Source organism: Stigmatopora argus, chromosome 8 (genome assembly GCF_051989625.1).
Source record: "Stigmatopora argus isolate UIUO_Sarg chromosome 8, RoL_Sarg_1.0, whole genome shotgun sequence".
In the NCBI taxonomy this organism is placed as follows: domain Eukaryota; kingdom Metazoa; phylum Chordata; class Actinopteri; order Syngnathiformes; family Syngnathidae; genus Stigmatopora; species Stigmatopora argus.
The window spans coordinates 77,501-97,500 of NC_135394.1; the positions used below are offsets into that span (position 1 = coordinate 77,501).

The 20,000-nt window shown below is 46.2% G+C and overlaps 45 non-coding genes and 3 pseudogenes across 45 annotated transcripts in view; all 48 read left to right on the top strand.

Annotated features, from left to right (window-relative positions):
• LOC144079812 (5S ribosomal RNA) overlaps positions 1-113 on the top strand; it is a 119-nt gene extending 6 nt beyond the window's left edge. The window contains exon 1 of the ribosomal RNA XR_013301863.1: positions 1-113. This exon is cut by the window's left edge and continues 6 nt beyond it. This is a non-coding gene — a ribosomal RNA (5S ribosomal RNA).
• A 316-nt stretch (positions 114-429) lies between these two features.
• LOC144080891 (5S ribosomal RNA) lies at positions 430-548 on the top strand. Its single transcript, XR_013302733.1, has one exon. It is a non-coding gene; the product is annotated as a 5S ribosomal RNA (ribosomal RNA).
• A 316-nt stretch (positions 549-864) lies between these two features.
• On the top strand, positions 865-983 carry LOC144079806 (5S ribosomal RNA). The gene has a single exon (XR_013301857.1). It is a non-coding gene; the product is annotated as a 5S ribosomal RNA (ribosomal RNA).
• Positions 984-1,299: 316 nt separating this feature from the next.
• LOC144079576 (5S ribosomal RNA) lies at positions 1,300-1,418 on the top strand. Its single transcript, XR_013301635.1, has one exon. It is a non-coding gene; the product is annotated as a 5S ribosomal RNA (ribosomal RNA).
• A 316-nt stretch (positions 1,419-1,734) lies between these two features.
• On the top strand, positions 1,735-1,853 carry LOC144079711 (5S ribosomal RNA). The gene has a single exon (XR_013301767.1). It is a non-coding gene; the product is annotated as a 5S ribosomal RNA (ribosomal RNA).
• A 316-nt stretch (positions 1,854-2,169) lies between these two features.
• Positions 2,170-2,288, top strand: LOC144079577 (5S ribosomal RNA). The gene has a single exon (XR_013301636.1). It is a non-coding gene; the product is annotated as a 5S ribosomal RNA (ribosomal RNA).
• Positions 2,289-2,602: 314 nt separating this feature from the next.
• LOC144080616 (5S ribosomal RNA) lies at positions 2,603-2,721 on the top strand (annotated as a pseudogene).
• A 316-nt stretch (positions 2,722-3,037) lies between these two features.
• Positions 3,038-3,156, top strand: LOC144081201 (5S ribosomal RNA). The gene has a single exon (XR_013303032.1). It is a non-coding gene; the product is annotated as a 5S ribosomal RNA (ribosomal RNA).
• A 316-nt stretch (positions 3,157-3,472) lies between these two features.
• Positions 3,473-3,591, top strand: LOC144080185 (5S ribosomal RNA). Its single transcript, XR_013302225.1, has one exon. It is a non-coding gene; the product is annotated as a 5S ribosomal RNA (ribosomal RNA).
• Positions 3,592-3,907: 316 nt separating this feature from the next.
• LOC144080902 (5S ribosomal RNA) lies at positions 3,908-4,026 on the top strand. Its single transcript, XR_013302744.1, has one exon. It is a non-coding gene; the product is annotated as a 5S ribosomal RNA (ribosomal RNA).
• Positions 4,027-4,342: 316 nt separating this feature from the next.
• LOC144079956 (5S ribosomal RNA) lies at positions 4,343-4,461 on the top strand. Its single transcript, XR_013302002.1, has one exon. It is a non-coding gene; the product is annotated as a 5S ribosomal RNA (ribosomal RNA).
• A 316-nt stretch (positions 4,462-4,777) lies between these two features.
• Positions 4,778-4,896, top strand: LOC144079989 (5S ribosomal RNA). The gene has a single exon (XR_013302033.1). It is a non-coding gene; the product is annotated as a 5S ribosomal RNA (ribosomal RNA).
• A 316-nt stretch (positions 4,897-5,212) lies between these two features.
• Positions 5,213-5,331, top strand: LOC144079713 (5S ribosomal RNA). The gene has a single exon (XR_013301769.1). It is a non-coding gene; the product is annotated as a 5S ribosomal RNA (ribosomal RNA).
• A 316-nt stretch (positions 5,332-5,647) lies between these two features.
• LOC144079578 (5S ribosomal RNA) lies at positions 5,648-5,766 on the top strand. The gene has a single exon (XR_013301637.1). It is a non-coding gene; the product is annotated as a 5S ribosomal RNA (ribosomal RNA).
• Positions 5,767-6,080: 314 nt separating this feature from the next.
• LOC144080617 (5S ribosomal RNA) lies at positions 6,081-6,199 on the top strand (annotated as a pseudogene).
• Positions 6,200-6,515: 316 nt separating this feature from the next.
• LOC144081202 (5S ribosomal RNA) lies at positions 6,516-6,634 on the top strand. The gene has a single exon (XR_013303033.1). It is a non-coding gene; the product is annotated as a 5S ribosomal RNA (ribosomal RNA).
• Positions 6,635-6,950: 316 nt separating this feature from the next.
• Positions 6,951-7,069, top strand: LOC144080186 (5S ribosomal RNA). The gene has a single exon (XR_013302226.1). It is a non-coding gene; the product is annotated as a 5S ribosomal RNA (ribosomal RNA).
• A 316-nt stretch (positions 7,070-7,385) lies between these two features.
• Positions 7,386-7,504, top strand: LOC144080914 (5S ribosomal RNA). Its single transcript, XR_013302755.1, has one exon. It is a non-coding gene; the product is annotated as a 5S ribosomal RNA (ribosomal RNA).
• Positions 7,505-7,820: 316 nt separating this feature from the next.
• On the top strand, positions 7,821-7,939 carry LOC144079957 (5S ribosomal RNA). The gene has a single exon (XR_013302003.1). It is a non-coding gene; the product is annotated as a 5S ribosomal RNA (ribosomal RNA).
• Positions 7,940-8,255: 316 nt separating this feature from the next.
• Positions 8,256-8,374, top strand: LOC144079990 (5S ribosomal RNA). The gene has a single exon (XR_013302034.1). It is a non-coding gene; the product is annotated as a 5S ribosomal RNA (ribosomal RNA).
• A 316-nt stretch (positions 8,375-8,690) lies between these two features.
• Positions 8,691-8,809, top strand: LOC144080127 (5S ribosomal RNA). The gene has a single exon (XR_013302167.1). It is a non-coding gene; the product is annotated as a 5S ribosomal RNA (ribosomal RNA).
• A 316-nt stretch (positions 8,810-9,125) lies between these two features.
• On the top strand, positions 9,126-9,244 carry LOC144080055 (5S ribosomal RNA). The gene has a single exon (XR_013302096.1). It is a non-coding gene; the product is annotated as a 5S ribosomal RNA (ribosomal RNA).
• Positions 9,245-9,560: 316 nt separating this feature from the next.
• LOC144081083 (5S ribosomal RNA) lies at positions 9,561-9,679 on the top strand. Its single transcript, XR_013302917.1, has one exon. It is a non-coding gene; the product is annotated as a 5S ribosomal RNA (ribosomal RNA).
• Positions 9,680-9,995: 316 nt separating this feature from the next.
• On the top strand, positions 9,996-10,114 carry LOC144079744 (5S ribosomal RNA). Its single transcript, XR_013301799.1, has one exon. It is a non-coding gene; the product is annotated as a 5S ribosomal RNA (ribosomal RNA).
• A 316-nt stretch (positions 10,115-10,430) lies between these two features.
• Positions 10,431-10,549, top strand: LOC144080970 (5S ribosomal RNA). The gene has a single exon (XR_013302810.1). It is a non-coding gene; the product is annotated as a 5S ribosomal RNA (ribosomal RNA).
• A 316-nt stretch (positions 10,550-10,865) lies between these two features.
• LOC144081057 (5S ribosomal RNA) lies at positions 10,866-10,984 on the top strand. The gene has a single exon (XR_013302892.1). It is a non-coding gene; the product is annotated as a 5S ribosomal RNA (ribosomal RNA).
• A 316-nt stretch (positions 10,985-11,300) lies between these two features.
• Positions 11,301-11,419, top strand: LOC144080684 (5S ribosomal RNA; annotated as a pseudogene).
• Positions 11,420-11,735: 316 nt separating this feature from the next.
• On the top strand, positions 11,736-11,854 carry LOC144080224 (5S ribosomal RNA). The gene has a single exon (XR_013302262.1). It is a non-coding gene; the product is annotated as a 5S ribosomal RNA (ribosomal RNA).
• Positions 11,855-12,170: 316 nt separating this feature from the next.
• LOC144080197 (5S ribosomal RNA) lies at positions 12,171-12,288 on the top strand. Its single transcript, XR_013302236.1, has one exon. It is a non-coding gene; the product is annotated as a 5S ribosomal RNA (ribosomal RNA).
• A 316-nt stretch (positions 12,289-12,604) lies between these two features.
• LOC144080198 (5S ribosomal RNA) lies at positions 12,605-12,722 on the top strand. The gene has a single exon (XR_013302237.1). It is a non-coding gene; the product is annotated as a 5S ribosomal RNA (ribosomal RNA).
• Positions 12,723-12,929: 207 nt separating this feature from the next.
• LOC144081147 (5S ribosomal RNA) lies at positions 12,930-13,048 on the top strand. Its single transcript, XR_013302980.1, has one exon. It is a non-coding gene; the product is annotated as a 5S ribosomal RNA (ribosomal RNA).
• Positions 13,049-13,364: 316 nt separating this feature from the next.
• On the top strand, positions 13,365-13,482 carry LOC144080199 (5S ribosomal RNA). Its single transcript, XR_013302238.1, has one exon. It is a non-coding gene; the product is annotated as a 5S ribosomal RNA (ribosomal RNA).
• Positions 13,483-13,798: 316 nt separating this feature from the next.
• On the top strand, positions 13,799-13,917 carry LOC144081149 (5S ribosomal RNA). The gene has a single exon (XR_013302982.1). It is a non-coding gene; the product is annotated as a 5S ribosomal RNA (ribosomal RNA).
• A 207-nt stretch (positions 13,918-14,124) lies between these two features.
• On the top strand, positions 14,125-14,243 carry LOC144081150 (5S ribosomal RNA). The gene has a single exon (XR_013302983.1). It is a non-coding gene; the product is annotated as a 5S ribosomal RNA (ribosomal RNA).
• Positions 14,244-14,450: 207 nt separating this feature from the next.
• LOC144081151 (5S ribosomal RNA) lies at positions 14,451-14,569 on the top strand. The gene has a single exon (XR_013302984.1). It is a non-coding gene; the product is annotated as a 5S ribosomal RNA (ribosomal RNA).
• A 316-nt stretch (positions 14,570-14,885) lies between these two features.
• On the top strand, positions 14,886-15,003 carry LOC144080201 (5S ribosomal RNA). Its single transcript, XR_013302240.1, has one exon. It is a non-coding gene; the product is annotated as a 5S ribosomal RNA (ribosomal RNA).
• A 316-nt stretch (positions 15,004-15,319) lies between these two features.
• On the top strand, positions 15,320-15,438 carry LOC144081148 (5S ribosomal RNA). The gene has a single exon (XR_013302981.1). It is a non-coding gene; the product is annotated as a 5S ribosomal RNA (ribosomal RNA).
• A 207-nt stretch (positions 15,439-15,645) lies between these two features.
• On the top strand, positions 15,646-15,764 carry LOC144081152 (5S ribosomal RNA). The gene has a single exon (XR_013302986.1). It is a non-coding gene; the product is annotated as a 5S ribosomal RNA (ribosomal RNA).
• A 316-nt stretch (positions 15,765-16,080) lies between these two features.
• LOC144080273 (5S ribosomal RNA) lies at positions 16,081-16,199 on the top strand. Its single transcript, XR_013302310.1, has one exon. It is a non-coding gene; the product is annotated as a 5S ribosomal RNA (ribosomal RNA).
• A 316-nt stretch (positions 16,200-16,515) lies between these two features.
• Positions 16,516-16,634, top strand: LOC144079592 (5S ribosomal RNA). Its single transcript, XR_013301650.1, has one exon. It is a non-coding gene; the product is annotated as a 5S ribosomal RNA (ribosomal RNA).
• Positions 16,635-16,950: 316 nt separating this feature from the next.
• Positions 16,951-17,068, top strand: LOC144080076 (5S ribosomal RNA). Its single transcript, XR_013302116.1, has one exon. It is a non-coding gene; the product is annotated as a 5S ribosomal RNA (ribosomal RNA).
• A 207-nt stretch (positions 17,069-17,275) lies between these two features.
• On the top strand, positions 17,276-17,394 carry LOC144081153 (5S ribosomal RNA). The gene has a single exon (XR_013302987.1). It is a non-coding gene; the product is annotated as a 5S ribosomal RNA (ribosomal RNA).
• A 316-nt stretch (positions 17,395-17,710) lies between these two features.
• On the top strand, positions 17,711-17,829 carry LOC144080274 (5S ribosomal RNA). Its single transcript, XR_013302311.1, has one exon. It is a non-coding gene; the product is annotated as a 5S ribosomal RNA (ribosomal RNA).
• Positions 17,830-18,145: 316 nt separating this feature from the next.
• On the top strand, positions 18,146-18,264 carry LOC144079858 (5S ribosomal RNA). The gene has a single exon (XR_013301908.1). It is a non-coding gene; the product is annotated as a 5S ribosomal RNA (ribosomal RNA).
• A 316-nt stretch (positions 18,265-18,580) lies between these two features.
• Positions 18,581-18,698, top strand: LOC144080202 (5S ribosomal RNA). The gene has a single exon (XR_013302241.1). It is a non-coding gene; the product is annotated as a 5S ribosomal RNA (ribosomal RNA).
• Positions 18,699-19,014: 316 nt separating this feature from the next.
• LOC144079593 (5S ribosomal RNA) lies at positions 19,015-19,133 on the top strand. The gene has a single exon (XR_013301651.1). It is a non-coding gene; the product is annotated as a 5S ribosomal RNA (ribosomal RNA).
• Positions 19,134-19,449: 316 nt separating this feature from the next.
• On the top strand, positions 19,450-19,567 carry LOC144080077 (5S ribosomal RNA). The gene has a single exon (XR_013302117.1). It is a non-coding gene; the product is annotated as a 5S ribosomal RNA (ribosomal RNA).
• Positions 19,568-19,774: 207 nt separating this feature from the next.
• Positions 19,775-19,893, top strand: LOC144081154 (5S ribosomal RNA). Its single transcript, XR_013302988.1, has one exon. It is a non-coding gene; the product is annotated as a 5S ribosomal RNA (ribosomal RNA).
• The last annotated feature ends 107 nt before the right edge of the window (positions 19,894-20,000 follow it).

Below are 20,000 nucleotides of genomic sequence, written 5' to 3' on the forward strand. Positions count from 1 at the left end.
GGCCATACTACCCTGAAAACGCCCGATCTCGTCTGATCTCGGAAGTTAAGCAGGGTTGGGCCTGGTTAGTACCTGGATGGTAGACCGCTTGGGAATACCAGGTGCTATAAGCATCTTGTCAAAACCATTTTCGACATTTCATGGATGTTCATCTCCTTTTGACCTCCTAAATCATGAAAGACTTCCCTCCTCTGCACATCTCACAACATTTTATTGAAGCTCTCCTTCTGATAATCTTCATTCCCGTAGTTGTAGAAGTAATAAAGCAAAAGAAGAGCAAGCGGCAACAAAGTCGACTCCTCTAACGAAGGGTTCTCCAAAGAGGACCACTCACCCTCCACACCGGATCCAAATATCCAAATACACGATCCACATGCAAGACTATGGACCGTTCGGGTTTCCAAAGGGGATTTGTTCAGCGACAATGTTGCTCACGGCCATACTACCCTGAAAACGCCCGATCTCGTCTGATCTCGGAAGCTAAGCAGGGTTGGGCCTGGTTAGTACCTGGATGGGAGACCGCTTGGGAATACCAGGTGCCGTAAGCATCTTGTCAAAACCATTTTCGACATTTCATGGATGTTCATCTCCTTTTGACCTCCTAAATCATGAAAGACTTCCCTCCTCTGCACATCTCACAACATTTTATTGAAGCTCTCCTTCTGATAATCTTCATTCCCGTAGTTATAGAAGTAATAAAGCAAAAGAAGAGCAAGCGGCAACAAAGTCGACTCCTTTAACGAAGGGTTCTCCAAAGAGGACCCCTCACCCTCCACACCCGATCCAAATATCCAAATACACGATCCACATGCAAGACTATGGACCGTTCGGATTTCCAAAGGGGATTTGTTCAGCGACAATGTTGCTCACGGCCATACTACCCTGAAAACGCCCGATCTCGTCTGATCTCGGAAGCTAAGCAGGGTTGGGCATGGTTAGTACCTGGGTGGGAGACCGCTTGGGAATACCAGGTGCTGTAAGCATCTTGTCAAAACAATTTTCGACATTTCATGGATGTTCATCTCCTTTTGACCTCCTAAATCATGAAAGACTTCCATCCTCTGCACATCTCACAACATTTTATTGAAGCTCTCCTTCTGATAATCTTCATTCCCGTAGTTGTAGAAGTAATAAAGCAAAAGAAGAGCAAGCGGCAACAAAGTCGACTCCTTTAACGAAGGGTTCTCCAAAGAGGACCACTCACCCTCCACACCGGATCCAAATATCCAAATACACGATCCACATGCAAGACTATGGACCGTTCGGATTTCCAAAGGGGATTTGTTCAGCGACAATGTTGCTCACGGCCATATTTCCCTGAAAACGCCCGATCTCGTCTGATCTCGGAAGCTAAGCAGGGTTGGGCCTGGTTAGTACCTGGATGGGAGACCGCTTGGGAATACCAGGTGCTGTAAGCACCTTGTCAAAACCATTTTCGACATTTCATGGATGTTCATCTCCTTTTGACCTCCTAAATCATGAAAGACTTCCATCCTCTGCACATCTCACAACATTTTATTGAAGCTCTCCTTCTGATAATCTTCATTCCCGTAGTTGTAGAAGTAATAAAGCAAAAGAAGAGCAAGCGGCAACAAAGTCGACTCCTTTATCGAAGGGTTCTCCAAAGAGGACCCCTCACCCTCCACACCCGATCCAAATATCCAAATACACGATCCACATGCAAGACTATGGACCGTTCGGATTTCCAAAGGGGATTTGTTCAGCGACAATGTTGCTCACGGCCATACTACCCTGAAAACGCCCGATCTCGTCTGATCTCGGAAGCTAAGCAGGGTTGGGCATGGTTAGTACCTGGATGGGAGACCGCTTGGGAATACCAGGTGCTGTAAGCATCTTGTCAAAACAATTTTCGACATTTCATGGATGTCCATCTCCTTTTGACCTCCTAAATCATGAAAGACTTCCCTCCTCTGCACATCTCACAACATTTTATTGAAGCTCTCCTTCTGATAATCTTCATTCCCGTAGTTGTAGAAGTAATAAAGCAAAAGAAGAGCAAGCGGCAACAAAGTCGACTCCTTTAACGAAGGGTTCTCCAAAGAGGACCACTCACCCTCCACACCGGATCCAAATATCCAAATACACGATCCACATGCAAGACTATGGACCGTTCGGATTTCCAAAGGGGATTTGTTCAGCGACAATGTTGCTCACGGCCATATTTCCCTGAAAACGCCCGATCTCGTCTGATCTCGGAAGCTAAGCAGGGTTGGGCCTGGTTAGTACCTGGATGGGAGACCGCTTGGGAATACCAGGTGCTGTAAGCACCTTGTCAAAACCATTTTCGACATTTCATGGATGTTCATCTCCTTTTGACCTCCTAAATCATGAAAGACTTCCATCCTCTGCACATCTCACAACATTTTATTGAAGCTCTCCTTCTGATAATCTTCATTCCCGTAGTTGTAGAAGTAATAGCAAAAGAAGAGCAAGCGGCAACAAAGTCGACTCCTTTAACGAAGGGTTCTCCAAAGAGGACCACTCACCCTCCACACCGGATCCAAATATCCAAATACACGATCCACATGCAAGACTATGGACCGTTCGGATTTCCAAAGGGGATTTGTTCAGCGACAATGTTGCTCACGGCCATACTACCCTGAATACACCCGATCTCGTCTGATCTCGGAAGCTAAGCTGGGTTGGGCTTGGTTAGTACCTGGATGGGAGACTGCTTGGGACTACCAGGTGCTGTAAGCATCTTGTCAAAACCATTTTCGACATTTCATGGATGTTCATCTCCTTTTGACCTCCTAAATCATGAAAGACTTCCCTCCTCTGCACATCTCACAAAATTTTATTGAAGCTCTCCTTCTGATAATCTTCATTCCCGTAGTTGTAGAAGTAATAAAGCAAAAAAAGAGCAAGCAGCAACAAAGTCGACTCCTTTAACGAAGGGTTCTCCAAAGAGGACCCCTCACCCTCCACACCCGATCCAAATATCCAAATACACGATCCACATGCAAGACTATGGACCGTTCGGATTTCCAAAGGGGATTTGTTCAGCGTCAATGTTGCTCACGGCCATACTACCCTGAAAACGCCCGATCTCGTCTGATCTCGGAAGCTAAGCAGGGTTGGGCCTGGTTAGTACATGGATGGGAGACCGCTTGGGAATACCAGGTGCTGTAAGCATCTTGTCAAAACCATTTTCGACATTTCATGGATGTTCATCTCCTTTTGACCTCCTAAATCATGAAAGACTTCCCTCCTCTGCACATCTCACAACATTTTATTGAAGCTCTCCTTCTGATAATCTTCATTCCCGTAGTTGTAGAAGTAATAAAGCAAAAGAAGAGCAAGCGGCAACAAAGTCGACTCCTTTATCGAAGGGTTCTCCAAAGAGGACCGCTCACCCTCCACACCCGATCCAAATATCCAAATACACGATCCACATGCAAGACTATGGACCGTTCGGATTTCCAAAGGGGATTTGTTCAGCGACAATGTTGCTCACGGCCATACTACCCTGAAAACGACCGATCTCGTCTGATCTCGGAAGCTAAGCAGGGTTGGGCCTGGTTAGTACCTGGATGGGAGACCGCTTGGGAATACCAGGTGCTATAAGCATCTTGTCAAAACCATTTTTGACATTTCATGGATGTTCATCTCCTTTTGACCTCCTAAATCATGAAAGACTTCCCTCCTCTGCACATCTCACAACATTTTATTGAAGCTCTCCTTCTGATAATCTTCATTCCCGTAGTTGTAGAAGTAATAAAGCAAAAGAAGAGCAAGCGGCAACAAAGTCGACTCCTTTAACGAAGGGTTCTCCAAAGAGGACCACTCACCCTCCACACCGGATCCAAATATCCAAATACACGATCCACATGCAAGACTATGGACCGTTCGGATTTCCAAAGGGGATTTGTTCAGCGAGAATGTTGCTCACGGCCATACTACCCTGAAAACGCCCGATCTCGTCTGATCTCGGAAGCTAAGCAGGGTTGGGCCTGGTTAGTACCTGGATGGGAGACCGCTTGGGAATACCAGGTGCCGTAAGCATCTTGTCAAAACCATTTTCGACATTTCATGGATGTTCATCTCCTTTTGACCTCCTAAATCATGAAAGACTTCCCTCTTCTGCACATCTCACAACATTTTATTGAAGCTCTCCTTCTGATAATCTTCATTCCCGTAGTTGTAGAAGTAATAAAGCAAAAGAAGAGCAAGCGGCAACAAAGTCGACTCATTTAACGAAGGGTTCTCCAAAGAGGACCCCTCACCCTCCACACCCGATCCAAATATCCAAATACACGATCCACATGCAAGACTATGGACCGTTCGGATTTCCAAAGGGGATTTGTTCAGCGACAATGTTGCTCACGGCCATACTACCCTGAAAACGCCCGATCTCGTCTGATCTCGGAAGCTAAGCAGGGTTGGGCCTGGTTAGTACCTGGATGGGACACCGCTTGGGAATACCAGGTGCTATAAGCATCTTGTCAAAACCATTTTCGACATTTCATGGATGTTCATCTCCTTTTGACCTCCTAAATCATGAAAGACTTCCCTCCTCTGCACATCTCACAACATTTTATTGAAGCTCTCCTTCTGATAATCTTCATTCCCGTAGTTGTAGAAGTAATAAAGCAAAAGAAGAGCAAGCGGCAACAAAGTCGACTCCTTTATCGAAGGGTTCTCCAAAGAGGACCACTCACCCTCCACACCGGATCCAAATATCCAAATACACGATCCACATGCAAGACTATGGACCGTTCGGATTTCCAAAGGGGATTTGTTCAGCGACAATGTTGCCCACGGCCATACTACCCTGAAAACGCCCGATCTCGTCTGATCTCGGAAGCTAAGCAGGGTTGGGCCTAGTTAGTACCTGGATGGGAGACCGCTTGGGAATACCAGGTGCCGTAAGCATCTTGTCAAAACCATTTTCGACATTTCATGGATGTTCATCTCCTTTTGACCTCCTAAATCATGAAAGACTTCCCTCCTCTGCACATCTCACAACATTTTATTGAAGCTCTCCTTCTGATAATCTTCATTCCCGTAGTTGTAGAAGTAATAAAGCAAAAGAAGAGCAAGCGGCAACAAAGTCGACTCCTTTATCGAAGGGTTCTCCAAAGAGGACCCCTCACCCTCCACACCCGATCCAAATATCCAAATACACGATCCACATGCAAGACTATGGACCGTTCGGATTTCCAAAGGGGATTTGTTCAGCGACAATGTTGCTCACGGCCATACTACCCTGAAAACGCCCGATCTCGTCTGATCTCGGAAGCTAAGCAGGGTTGGGCATGGTTAGTACCTGGATGGGAGACCGCTTGGGAATACCAGGTGCTGTAAGCATCTTGTCAAAACAATTTTCGACATTTCATGGATGTCCATCTCCTTTTGACCTCCTAAATCATGAAAGACTTCCCTCCTCTGCACATCTCACAACATTTTATTGAAGCTCTCCTTCTGATAATCTTCATTCCCGTAGTTGTAGAAGTAATAAAGCAAAAGAAGAGCAAGCGGCAACAAAGTCGACTCCTTTAACGAAGGGTTCTCCAAAGAGGACCACTCACCCTCCACACCGGATCCAAATATCCAAATACACGATCCACATGCAAGACTATGGACCGTTCGGATTTCCAAAGGGGATTTGTTCAGCGACAATGTTGCTCACGGCCATATTTCCCTGAAAACGCCCGATCTCGTCTGATCTCGGAAGCTAAGCAGGGTTGGGCCTGGTTAGTACCTGGATGGGAGACCGCTTGGGAATACCAGGTGCTGTAAGCACCTTGTCAAAACCATTTTCGACATTTCATGGATGTTCATCTCCTTTTGACCTCCTAAATCATGAAAGACTTCCATCCTCTGCACATCTCACAACATTTTATTGAAGCTCTCCTTCTGATAATCTTCATTCCCGTAGTTGTAGAAGTAATAGCAAAAGAAGAGCAAGCGGCAACAAAGTCGACTCCTTTAACGAAGGGTTCTCCAAAGAGGACCACTCACCCTCCACACCGGATCCAAATATCCAAATACACGATCCACATGCAAGACTATGGACCGTTCGGATTTCCAAAGGGGATTTGTTCAGCGACAATGTTGCTCACGGCCATACTACCCTGAATACACCCGATCTCGTCTGATCTCGGAAGCTAAGCTGGGTTGGGCTTGGTTAGTACCTGGATGGGAGACTGCTTGGGACTACCAGGTGCTGTAAGCATCTTGTCAAAACCATTTTCGACATTTCATGGATGTTCATCTCCTTTTGACCTCCTAAATCATGAAAGACTTCCCTCCTCTGCACATCTCACAAAATTTTATTGAAGCTCTCCTTCTGATAATCTTCATTCCCGTAGTTGTAGAAGTAATAAAGCAAAAAAAGAGCAAGCAGCAACAAAGTCGACTCCTTTAACGAAGGGTTCTCCAAAGAGGACCCCTCACCCTCCACACCCGATCCAAATATCCAAATACACGATCCACATGCAAGACTATGGACCGTTCGGATTTCCAAAGGGGATTTGTTCAGCGTCAATGTTGCTCACGGCCATACTACCCTGAAAACGCCCGATCTCGTCTGATCTCGGAAGCTAAGCAGGGTTGGGCCTGGTTAGTACATGGATGGGAGACCGCTTGGGAATACCAGGTGCTGTAAGCATCTTGTCAAAACCATTTTCGACATTTCATGGATGTTCATCTCCTTTTGACCTCCTAAATCATGAAAGACTTCCCTCCTCTGCACATCTCACAACATTTTATTGAAGCTCTCCTTCTGATAATCTTCATTCCCGTAGTTGTAGAAGTAATAAAGCAAAAGAAGAGCAAGCGGCAACAAAGTCGACTCCTTTATCGAAGGGTTCTCCAAAGAGGACCGCTCACCCTCCACACCCGATCCAAATATCCAAATACACGATCCACATGCAAGACTATGGACCGTTCGGATTTCCAAAGGGGATTTGTTCAGCGACAATGTTGCTCACGGCCATACTACCCTGAAAACGACCGATCTCGTCTGATCTCGGAAGCTAAGCAGGGTTGGGCCTGGTTAGTACCTGGATGGGAGACCGCTTGGGAATACCAGGTGCTATAAGCATCTTGTCAAAACCATTTTTGACATTTCATGGATGTTCATCTCCTTTTGACCTCCTAAATCATGAAAGACTTCCCTCCTCTGCACATCTCACAACATTTTATTGAAGCTCTCCTTCTGATAATCTTCATTCCCGTAGTTGTAGAAGTAATAAAGCAAAAGAAGAGCAAGCGGCAACAAAGTCGACTCCTTTAACGAAGGGTTCTCCAAAGAGGACCACTCACCCTCCACACCGGATCCAAATATCCAAATACACGATCCACATGCAAGACTATGGACCGTTCGGATTTCCAAAGGGGATTTGTTCAGCGAGAATGTTGCTCACGGCCATACTACCCTGAAAACGCCCGATCTCGTCTGATCTCGGAAGCTAAGCAGGGTTGGGCCTGGTTAGTACCTGGATGGGAGACCGCTTGGGAATACCAGGTGCCGTAAGCATCTTGTCAAAACCATTTTCGACATTTCATGGATGTTCATCTCCTTTTGACCTCCTAAATCATGAAAGACTTCCCTCTTCTGCACATCTCACAACATTTTATTGAAGCTCTCCTTCTGATAATCTTCATTCCCGTAGTTGTAGAAGTAATAAAGCAAAAGAAGAGCAAGCGGCAACAAAGTCGACTCATTTAACGAAGGGTTCTCCAAAGAGGACCCCTCACCCTCCACACCCGATCCAAATATCCAAATACACGATCCACATGCAAGACTATGGACCGTTCGGATTTCCAAAGGGGATTTGTTCAGCGACAATGTTGCTCACGGCCATACTACCCTGAAAACGCCCGATCTCGTCTGATCTCGGAAGCTAAGCAGGGTTGGGCCTGGTTAGTACCTGGATGGGACACCGCTTGGGAATACCAGGTGCTATAAGCATCTTGTCAAAACCATTTTCGACATTTCATGGATGTTCATCTCCTTTTGACCTCCTAAATCATGAAAGACTTCCCTCCTCTGCACATCTCACAACATTTTATTGAAGCTCTCCTTCTGATAATCTTCATTCCCGTAGTTGTAGAAGTAATAAAGCAAAAGAAGAGCAAGCGGCAACAAAGTCGACTCCTTTATCGAAGGGTTCTCCAAAGAGGACCACTCACCCTCCACACCGGATCCAAATATCCAAATACACGATCCACATGCAAGACTATGGACCGTTCGGATTTCCAAAGGGGATTTGTTCAGCGACAATGTTGCCCACGGCCATACTACCCTGAAAACGCCCGATCTCGTCTGATCTCGGAAGCTAAGCAGGGTTGGGCCTAGTTAGTACCTGGATGGGAGACCGCTTGGGAATACCAGGTGCCGTAAGCATCTTGTCAAAACCATTTTCGACATTTCATGGATGTTCATCTCCTTTTGACCTCCTAAATCATGAAAGACTTCCCTCCTCTGCACATCTCACAACATTTTATTGAAGCTCTCCTTCTGATAATCTTCATTCCCGTAGTTGTAGAAGTAATAAAGCAAAAGAAGAGCAAGCGGCAACAAAGTCGACTCCTTTAACGAAGGGTTCTCCAAAGAGGACCCCTCACCCTCCACACCCGATCCAAATATCCAAATACACGATCCACATGCAAGACTATGGACCGTTCGGATTTCCAAAGGGGATTTGTTCAGCGATAATGTTGCTCACGGCCATACTACCCTGAAAACGCCCGATCTTGTCTGATCTCGGAGGCTAAGCAGGGTTGGGCCTGGTTAGTACCTGGATGGGAGACCGCTTGGGAATACCAGGTGCTGTAAGCATCTTGTCAAAACCATTTTCGACATTTCATGGATGTTCATCTCCTTTTGACCTCCTAAATCATGAAAGACTTCTCTCCTCTGCACATCTCACAACATTTTATTGAAGCTCTCCTTCTGATAATCTTCATTCCCGTAGTTGTAGAAGTAATAAAGCAAAAGAAGAGCAAGTGGCAACAAAGTCGACTCCTTTAACGAAGGGTTCTCCAAAGAGGACCACTCACCCTCCACACCGGATCCAAATATCCAAATACACGATCCACATGCAAGACTATGGACCGTTCGGCTTTCCAAAGGGGATTTGTTCAGCGACAATGTTGCTCACGGCCATATTTCCCTGAAAACGCCCGATCTCGTCTGATCTTGGAAGCTAAGCAGGGTTGGGCCTGGTTAGTACCTGGATGGGAGACCGCTTGGGAATACCAGGTGCTGTAAGCATCTTGTCAAAACCATTTTCGACATTTCATGGATGTTCATCTCCTTTTGACCTCCTAAATCATGAAAGACTTCCCTCCTCTGCACATCTCACAACATTTTATTGAAGCTCTCCTTCTGATAATCTTCATTCCCGTAGTTGTAGAAGTAATAAAGCAAAAGAAGAGCAAGCGGCAACAAAGTCGACTCCTTTAACGAAGGGTTCTCCAAAGAGGACCACTCACCCTCCACACCGGATCCAAATATCCAAATACACGATCCACATGCAAGACTATGGACCGTTCGGATTTCCAAAGGGGATTTGTTCAGCAACAATGTTGCTCACGGCCATACTACCCTGAATACGCCCGATCTCGTCTGATCTCGGACGCTAAGCAGGGTTGGGCTTGGTTAGTACCTGGATGGGAGACCGCTTGGGAATACCAGGTGCTGTGAGCATCTTGTCAAAACCATTTTCGACATTTCATGGATGTTCATCTCCTTTTGACCTCCTAAATCATGAAAGACTTCCCTCCTCTGCACATCTCACAACATTTTATTGAAGCTCTCCTTCTTATAATCTTCATTCCCGTAGTTGTAGAAGTAATAAAGCAAAAAAAGAGCAAGCGGCAACAAAGTCGACTCCTTTAACGAAGGGTTCTCCTAAGAGGACCCCTCACCCTCCACACCCGATCCAAATATCCAAATACACGATCCACATGCAAGACTATGGACCGTTCGGATTTCCAAAGGGGATTTGTTCAGCGTCAATTTTGCTCACGGCCATACTACTCTGAAAACGCCCGATCTCGTCTGATCTCGGAAGCTAAGCAGGGTTGGGCCTGGTTAGTACATGGATGGGAGACCGCTTGGGAATACCAGGTGCTGTAAGCATCTTGTCAAAACCATTTTCGACATTTCATGGATGTTCATCTCCTTTTGACCTCCTAAATCATGAAAGACTTCCCTCCTCTGCACATCTCACAACATTTTATTGAAGCTCTCCTTCTGATAATCTTCATTCCCGTATTTGTAGAAGTAATAAAGCAAAAGAAGAGCAAGCGGCAACAAAGTCGACTCCTTTATCGAAGGGTTCTCCAAAGAGGACCCCTCACCCTCCACACCCGATCCAAATATCCAAATACACGATCCACATGCAAGACTATGGACCGTTCGGATTTCTAAAGGGGATTTGTTCAGCGACAATGTTGCTCACGGCCATACTACCCTGAAAACGCCCGATCTCGTCTGATCTCGGAAGCTAAACAGGGTTGGGCCTGGTTAGTACCTGGATGGGAGACCGCTTGGGAATACCAGGTGCTGTAAGCATCTTGTCAAAACCATTTTCGACATTTCATGGATGTTCATCTCCTTTTGACCTCCTAAATCATGAAAGACTTCCCTCCTCTGCACATCTCACAACATTTTATTGAAGCTCTCCTTCTGATAATCTTCATTCCCGTAGTTGTAGACGTAATAAAGCAAAAGAAGAGCAAGCGGCAACAAAGTCGACTCCTTTAACGAAGGGTTCTCCAAAGAGGACCCCTCACCCTCCACACCCGATCCAAATATCCAATTACACGATCCACATGCAAGACTATGGACCGTTCAGATTTCCAAAGGGGATTTGTTCAGCGACAATGTTGCTCACGGCCATACTACCCTGAAAACGCCCGATCTCGTCTGATCTCGGAAGCTAAGCAGGGGTGGGCCTGGTTAGTACCTGGATGGGAGACCGCTTGGGAATACCAGGTGCTGTAAGCATCTTGTCAAAATCATTTTCGACATTTCATGGATGTTCATCTCCTTTTGACCTCCTAAATCATGAAACACTTCCCTCCTCTGCACATCTCACAACATTTTATTGAAGCTCTCCTTCTGATAATCTTCATTCCCGTAGTTGTAGAAGTAATAAAGCAAAAGAAGAGCAAGCGGCAACAAAGTCGACTCCTTTAACGAAGGGTTCTCCAAAGAGGACCCCTCACCCTCCACACCCGATCCAAATATCCAAATACACGATCCACATGCAAGACTATGGACCGTTCGGATTTCCAAAGGGGATTTGTTCAGCGACAATGTTGCTCACGGCCATACTACCCTGAAAACGCCCGATCTCGTCTCATCTGGGAAGCTAAGCAGGGTTGGGCCTGGTTAGTACCTGGATGGGAGACCGCTTGGGAATACCAGGTGCTGTAAGCATCTTGTCAAAACCATTTTCGACATTTCATGGATATTCATCTCCTTTTGACCTCCTAAATCATGAAAGACTTCCCTCCTCTGCACATCTCACAACATTTTATTGAAGCTCTCCTTCTGATAATCTTCATTCCCGTAGTTGTAGAAGTAATAAAGCAAAAGAAGAGCAAGCGGCAACAAAGTCGACTCCTTTAACGAAGGGTTCTCCAAAGAGGACCCCTCACCCTCCACACCCGATCCAAATATCTAAATACACGATCCACATGCAAGACTATGGACCGTTCGGATTTCCAAAGGGGATTTGTTCAGCGACAATGTTGCTCACGGCCATTCTACCCTGAAAACGCCCGATCTCGTCTGATCTCGGAAGCTAAGCAGGGTTGGGCCTGGTTAGTACCTGGATGGGAGGCTGCTTGGGAATACCAGGTGCTGTAAGCATCTTGTCAAAACCATTTTCGACATTTCATGGATGTTCATCTCCTTTTGACCTCCTAAATCATGAAAGACTTCCCTCCTCTGCACATCTCACAACATTGTATTGAAGCTCTCCTTCTGATAATCTTCATTCCCGTAGTTGTAGAAGTAATAAAGCAAAAGAAGAGCAAGCGGCAACAAAGTCGACTCCTTTAACGAAGGGTTCTCCAAAGAGGACCCCTCACCCTCCACACCCGATCCAAATATCCAAATACACGATCCACATGCAAGACTATGGACCGTTCGGATTTCAAAAGGGGATTTGTTCAGCGACAATGTTGCTCACGGCCATACTACCCTGAAAACGCCCGATCTCGTCTGATCTCGGAAGCTAAGCAGGGTTGGGCCTGTTTAGTACCTGATGGGAGACCGCTTGGGAATACCAGGTGCTGTAAGCATCTTGTCAAAACCATTTTCGACATTTCATGGATGTTCATCTCCTTTTGACCTCCTAAATCATGAAAGACTTCCCTCCTCTGCACATCTCACAACATTGTATTGAAGCTCTCCTTCTGATAATCTTCATTCCCGTAGTTGTAGAAGTAATAAAGCAAAAGAAGAGCAAGCGGCAACAAAGTCGACTCCTTTAACGAAGGGTTCTCCAAAGAGGACCCCTCACCCTCCACACCCGATCCAAATATCCAAATACACGATCCACATGCAAGACTATGGACCGTTCGGATTTCAAAAGGGGATTTGTTCAGCGACAATGTTGCTCACGGCCATACTACCCTGAAAACGCCCGATCTCGTCTGATCTCGGAAGCTAAGCAGGGTTGGGCCTGTTTAGTACCTGATGGGAGACCGCTTGGGAATACCAGGTGCTGTAAGCATCTTGTCAAAACCATTTTCGACATTTCATGGATGTTCATCTCCTTTTGACCTCCTAAATCATGAAAGACTTCCCTCCTCTGCACATCTCACAACATTTTATTGACCCCTCACCCTCCACACCCGATCCAAATATCCAAATACACGATCCACATGCAAGACTATGGACCGTTCGGATTTCCAAAGGGGATTTGTTCAGCGACAATGTCGCTCACGGCCATACTACCCTGAAAACGCCCGATCTCGTCTGATCTCGGAAGCTAAGCAGGGCTGGGCCTGGTTAGTACCTGGATGGTTGACCGCTTGGGAATACCAGGTGCTGTAAGCATCTTGTCAAAACCATTTTCGACATTTCATGGATGTTCATCTCCTTTTGACCTCCTAAATCATGAAAGACTTCCCTCCTCTGCACATCTCACAACATTTTATTGAAGCTCTCCTTCTGATAATCTTCATTCCCGTAGTTGTAGAAGTAATAAAGCAAAAGAAGAGCAAGCGGCAACAAAGTCGACTCCTTTAACGAAGGGTTCTCCAAAGAGGACCCCTCACCCTCCACACCCGATCCAAATATCCAAATACACGATCCACATGCAAGACTATGGACCGTTCGGATTTCCAAAGGGGATTTGTTCAGCGACAATGTTGCTCACGGCCATACTACCCTGAAAACGCCCGATCTCGTCTGATCTCGGAAGCTAAGCAGGGTTGGGCCTGTTTAGTACCTGATGGGAGACCGCTTGGGAATACCAGGTGCTGTAAGCATCTTGTCAAAACCATTTTCGACATTTCATGGATGTTCATTTCCTTTTGACCTCCTAAATCATGAAAGACTTCCCTCCTCTGAACATCTCACAACATTTTTTTGAAGCTCTCCTTCTGATAATCTTCATTCCTGTAGTTGTAGAAGTAATAAAGCAAAAGAAGAGCAAGCGGCAACAAAGTCGACTCCTTTAACGAAGGGTTCTCCAAAGAGCACCCCTCACCCTCCACACCCGATCCAAATATCCAAATACACGATCCACATGCAAGACTATGGACCGTTCGGATTTCCAAAGGGGATTTGTTCAGCGACAATGTCGCTCACGGCCATACTACCCTGAAAACGCCCGATCTCGTCTGATCTCGGAAGCTAAGCAGGGCTGGGCCTGGTTAGTACCTGGATGGTTGACCGCTTGGGAATACCAGGTGCTGTAAGCATCTTGTCAAAACCATTTTCGACATTTCATGGATGTTCATCTCCTTTTGACCTCCTAAATCATGAAAGACTTCCCTCCTCTGCACATCTCACAACATTTTATTGACCCCTCACCCTCCACACCCGATCCAAATATCCAAATACACGATCCACATGCAAGACTATGGACCGTTCGGATTTCCAAAGGGGATTTGTTCAGCGACAATGTCGCTCACGGCCATACTACCCTGAAAACGCCCGATCTCGTCTGATCTCGGAAGCTAAGCAGGGCTGGGCCTGGTTAGTACCTGGATGGTTGACCGCTTGGGAATACCAGGTGCTGTAAGCATCTTGTCAAAACCATTTTCGACATTTCATGGATGTTCATCTCCTTTTGACCTCCTAAATCATGAAAGACTTCCCTCCTCTGCACATCTCACAACATTTTATTGACCCCTCACCCTCCACACCCGATCCAAATATCCAAATACACGATCCACATGCAAGACTATGGACCGTTCGGATTTCCAAAGGGGATTTGTTCAGCGACAATGTCGCTCACGGCCATACTACCCTGAAAACGCCCGATCTCGTCTGATCTCGGAAGCTAAGCAGGGCTGGGCCTGGTTAGTACCTGGATGGTTGACCGCTTGGGAATACCAGGTGCTGTAAGCATCTTGTCAAAACCATTTTCGACATTTCATGGATGTTCATCTCCTTTTGACCTCCTAAATCATGAAAGACTTCCCTCCTCTGCACATCTCACAACATTTTATTGAAGCTCTCCTTCTGATAATCTTCATTCCCGTAGTTGTAGAAGTAATAAAGCAAAAGAAGAGCAAGCGGCAACAAAGTCGACTCCTTTAACGAAGGGTTCTCCAAAGAGGACCCCTCACCCTCCACACCCGATCCAAATATCCAAATACACGATCCACATGCAAGACTATGGACCGTTCGGATTTCCAAAGGGGATTTGTTCAGCGACAATGTTGCTCACGGCCATACTACCCTGAAAACGCCCGATCTCGTCTGATCTCGGAAGCTAAGCAGGGTTGGGCCTGTTTAGTACCTGATGGGAGACCGCTTGGGAATACCAGGTGCTGTAAGCATCTTGTCAAAACCATTTTCGACATTTCATGGATGTTCATTTCCTTTTGACCTCCTAAATCATGAAAGACTTCCCTCCTCTGAACATCTCACAACATTTTTTTGAAGCTCTCCTTCTGATAATCTTCATTCCTGTAGTTGTAGAAGTAATAAAGCAAAAGAAGAGCAAGCGGCAACAAAGTCGACTCCTTTAACGAAGGGTTCTCCAAAGAGCACCCCTCACCCTCCACACCCGATCCAAATATCCAAATACACGATCCACATGCAAGACTATGGACCGTTCGGATTTCCAAAGGGGATTTGTTCAGCGACAATGTTGCTCACGGCCATACTACCCTGAAAACGCCCGATCTCGTCTGATCTCGGAAGCTAAGCAGGGTTGGGCCTGGTTAGTACCTGGATGGGAGACCGCTTGGGAATACCAGGTGCTGTAAGCATCTTGTCAAAACCATTTTCGACATTTCATGGATGTTCATCTCCTTTTGACCTCCTAAATCATGAAAGACTTCCCTCCTCTGCACATCTCACAACATTTTATTGACCCCTCACCCTCCACACCCGATCCAAATATCCAAATACACGATCCACATGCAAGACTATGGACCGTTCGGATTTCCAAAGGGGATTTGTTCAGCGACAATGTCGCTCACGGCCATACTACCCTGAAAACGCCCGATCTCGTCTGATCTCGGAAGCTAAGCAGGGCTGGGCCTGGTTAGTACCTGGATGGTTGACCGCTTGGGAATACCAGGTGCTGTAAGCATCTTGTCAAAACCATTTTCGACATTTCATGGATGTTCATCTCCTTTTGACCTCCTAAATCATGAAAGACTTCCCTCCTCTGCACATCTCACAACATTTTATTGAAGCTCTCCTTCTGATAATCTTCATTCCCGTAGTTATAGAAGTAATAAAGCAAAAGAAGAGCAAGCGGCAACAAAGTCGACTCCTTTAACGAAGGGTTCTCCAAAGAGGACCACTCACCCTCCACACCGGATCCAAATATCCAAATACACGATCCACATGCAAGACTATGGACCGTTCGGATTTCCAAAGGGGATTTGTTCAGCGACAATGTTGCTCACGGCCATACTACCCTGAAAACGCCCGATATCGTCTGATCTCGGAAGCTAAGCAGGGTTGGGCTTGGTTAGTACCTGGATGGGAGACCGCTTGGGAATACCAGGTGCTGTAAGCATCTTGTCAAAACCATTTTCGACATTTCATGGATGTTCATCTCCTTTTGACCTCCTAAATCATGAAAGACTTCCCTCCTCTGAACATCTCACAACATTTTTTTGAAGCTCTCCTTCTGATAATCTTCATTCCCGTAGTTGTAGAAGTAATAAAGCAAAAGAAGAGCAAGCGGCAACAAAGTCGACTCCTTTAACGAAGGGTTCTCCAAAGAGGACCCCTCACCCTCCACACCCGATCCAAATATCCAAATACACGATCCACATGCAAGACTATGGACCGTTCGGATTTCCAAAGGGGATTTGTTCAGCAACAATGTTGCTCATGGCCATACTACCCTGAAAACGCCCGATCTCGTCTGATCTCGGAAGCAAAGCAGGGTTGGGCCTGGTTAGTACCTGGATGGGAGACCGCTTGGGAATACCAGGTGCTGTAAGCATCTTGTCAAAACCATTTTCGACATTTCATGGATGTTCATCTCCTTTTGACCTCCTAAATCATGAAAGACTTCCCTCCTCTGCACATCTCACAACATTGTATTGAAGCTCTCCTTCTGATAATCTTCATTCCCGTAGTTGTAGAAGTAATAAAGCAAAAGAAGAGCAAGCGGCAACAAAGTCGACTCCTTTAACGAAGGGTTCTCCAAAGAGGACCCCTCACCCTCCACACCCGATCCAAATATCCAAATACACGATCCACATGCAAGACTATGGACCGTTCGGATTTCCAAAGGGGATTTGTTCAGCGACAATGTTGCTCACGGCCATACTACCCTGAAAACGCCCGATCTCGTCTGATCTCGGAAGCTAAGCAGGGTTGGGCCTGTGTAGTACCTGATGGGAGACCGCTTGGGAATACCAGGTGCTGTAAGCATCTTGTCAAAACCATTTTCGACATTTCATGGATGTTCATCTCCTTTTGACCTCCTAAATCATGAAAGACTTCCCTCCTCTGCACATCTCACAACATTTTATTGACCCCTCACCCTCCACACCCGATCCAAATATCCAAATACACGATCCACATGCAAGACTATGGACCGTTCGGATTTCCAAAGGGGATTTGTTCAGCGACAATGTCGCTCACGGCCATACTACCCTGAAAACGCCCGATCTCGTCTGATCTCGGAAGCTAAGCAGGGCTGGGCCTGGTTAGTACCTGGATGGTTGACCGCTTGGGAATACCAGGTGCTGTAAGCATCTTGTCAAAACCATTTTCGACATTTCATGGATGTTCATCTCCTTTTGACCTCCTAAATCATGAAAGACTTCCCTCCTCTGCACATCTCACAACATTTTATTGAAGCTCTCCTTCTGATAATCTTCATTCCCGTAGTTATAGAAGTAATAAAGCAAAAGAAGAGCAAGCGGCAACAAAGTCGACTCCTTTAACGAAGGGTTCTCCAAAGAGGACCATTCACCCTCCACACCGGATCCAAATATCCAAATACACGATCCACATGCAAGACTATGGACCGTTCGGATTTCCAAAGGGGATTTGTTCAGCGACAATGTTGCTCACGGCCATACTACCCTGAAAACGCCCGATATCGTCTGATCTCGGAAGCTAAGCAGGGTTGGGCTTGGTTAGTACCTGGATGGGAGACCGCTTGGGAATACCAGGTGCTGTAAGCATCTTGTCAAAACCATTTTCGACATTTCATGGATGTTCATCTCCTTTTGACCTCCTAAATCATGAAAGACTTCCCTCCTCTGAACATCTCACAACATTTTTTTGAAGCTCTCCTTCTGATAATCTTCATTCCCGTAGTTGTAGAAGTAATAAAGCAAAAGAAGAGCAAGCGGCAACAAAGTCGACTCCTTTAACGAAGGGTTCTCCAAAGAGGACCCCTCACCCTCCACACCCGATCCAAATATCCAAATACACGATCCACATGCAAGACTATGGACCGTTCGGATTTCCAAAGGGGATTTGTTCAGCAACAATGTTGCTCATGGCCATACTACCCTGAAAACGCCCGATCTCGTCTGATCTCGGAAGCAAAACAGGGTTGGGCCTGGTTAGTACCTGGATGGGAGACCGCTTGGGAATACCAGGTGCTGTAAGCATCTTGTCAAAACCATTTTCGACATTTCATGGATGTTCATCTCCTTTTGACCTCCTAAATCATGAAAGACTTCCCTCCTCTGCACATCTCACAACATTGTATTGAAGCTCTCCTTCTGATAATCTTCATTCCCGTAGTTGTAGAAGTAATAAAGCAAAAGAAGAGCAAGCGGCAACAAAGTCGACTCCTTTAACGAAGGGTTCTCCAAAGAGGACCCCTCACCCTCCACACCCGATCCAAATATCCAAATACACGATCCACATGCAAGACTATGGACCGTTCGGATTTCCAAAGGGGATTTGTTCAGCAACAATGTTGCTCACGGCCATACTACCCTGAAAACGCCCGATCTCGTCTGATCTCGGAAGCTAAGCAGGGTTGGGCCTGTTTAGTACCTGATGGGAGACCGCTTGGGAATACCAGGTGCTGTAAGCATCTTGTCAAAACCATTTTCGACATTTCATGGATGTTCATCTCCTTTTGACCTCCTAAATCATGAAAGACTTCCCTCCTCTGAACATCTCACAACATTTTTTTGAAGCTCTCCTTCTGATAATCTTCATTCCCGTAGTTGTAGAAGTAATAAAGCAAAAGAAGAGCAAGCGGCAACAAAGTCGACTCCTTTAACGAAGGGTTCTCCAAAGAGGACCCCTCACCCTCCACACCCGATCCAAATATCCAAATACACGATCCACATGCAAGACTATGGACCGTTCGGATTTCCAAAGGGGATTTGTTCAGCAACAATGTTGCTCATGGCCATACTACCCTGAAAACGCCCGATCTCGTCTGATCTCGGAAGCAAAGCAGGGTTGGGCCTGGTTAGTACCTGGATGGGAGACCGCTTGGGAATACCAGGTGCTGTAAGCATCTTGTCAAAACCATTTTCGACATTTCATGGATGTTCATCTCCTTTTGACCTCCTAAATCATGAAAGACTTCCCTCCTCTGCACATCTCACAACATTGTATTGAAGCTCTCCTTCTGATAATCTTCATTCCCGTAGTTGTAGAAGTAATAAAGCAAAAGAAGAGCAAGCGGCAACAAAGTCGACTCCTTTAACGAAGGGTTCTCCAAAGAGGACCCCTCACCCTCCACACCCGATCCAAATATCCAAATACACGATCCACATGCAAGACTATGGACCGTTCGGATTTCCAAAGGGGATTTGTTCAGCGACAATGTTGCTCACGGCCATACTACCCTGAAAACGCCCGATCTCGTCTGATCTCGGAAGCTAAGCAGGGTTGGGCCTGTGTAGTACCTGATGGGAGACCGCTTGGGAATACCAGGTGCTGTAAGCATCTTGTCAAAACCATTTTCGACATTTCATGGATGTTCATCTCCTTTTGACCTCCTAAATCATGAAAGACTTCCCTCCTCTGCACATCTCACAACATTTTATTGACCCCTCACCCTCCACACCCGATCCAAATATCCAAATACACGATCCACATGCAAGACTATGGACCGTTCGGATTTCCAAAGGGGATTTGTTCAGCGACAATGTCGCTCACGGCCATACTACCCTGAAAACGCCCGATCTCGTCTGATCTCGGAAGCTAAGCAGGGCTGGGCCTGGTTAGTACCTGGATGGTTGACCGCTTGGGAATACCAGGTGCTGTAAGCATCTTGTCAAAACCATTTTCGACATTTCATGGATGTTCATCTCCTTTTGACCTCCTAAATCATGAAAGACTTCCCTCCTCTGCACATCTCACAACATTTTATTGAAGC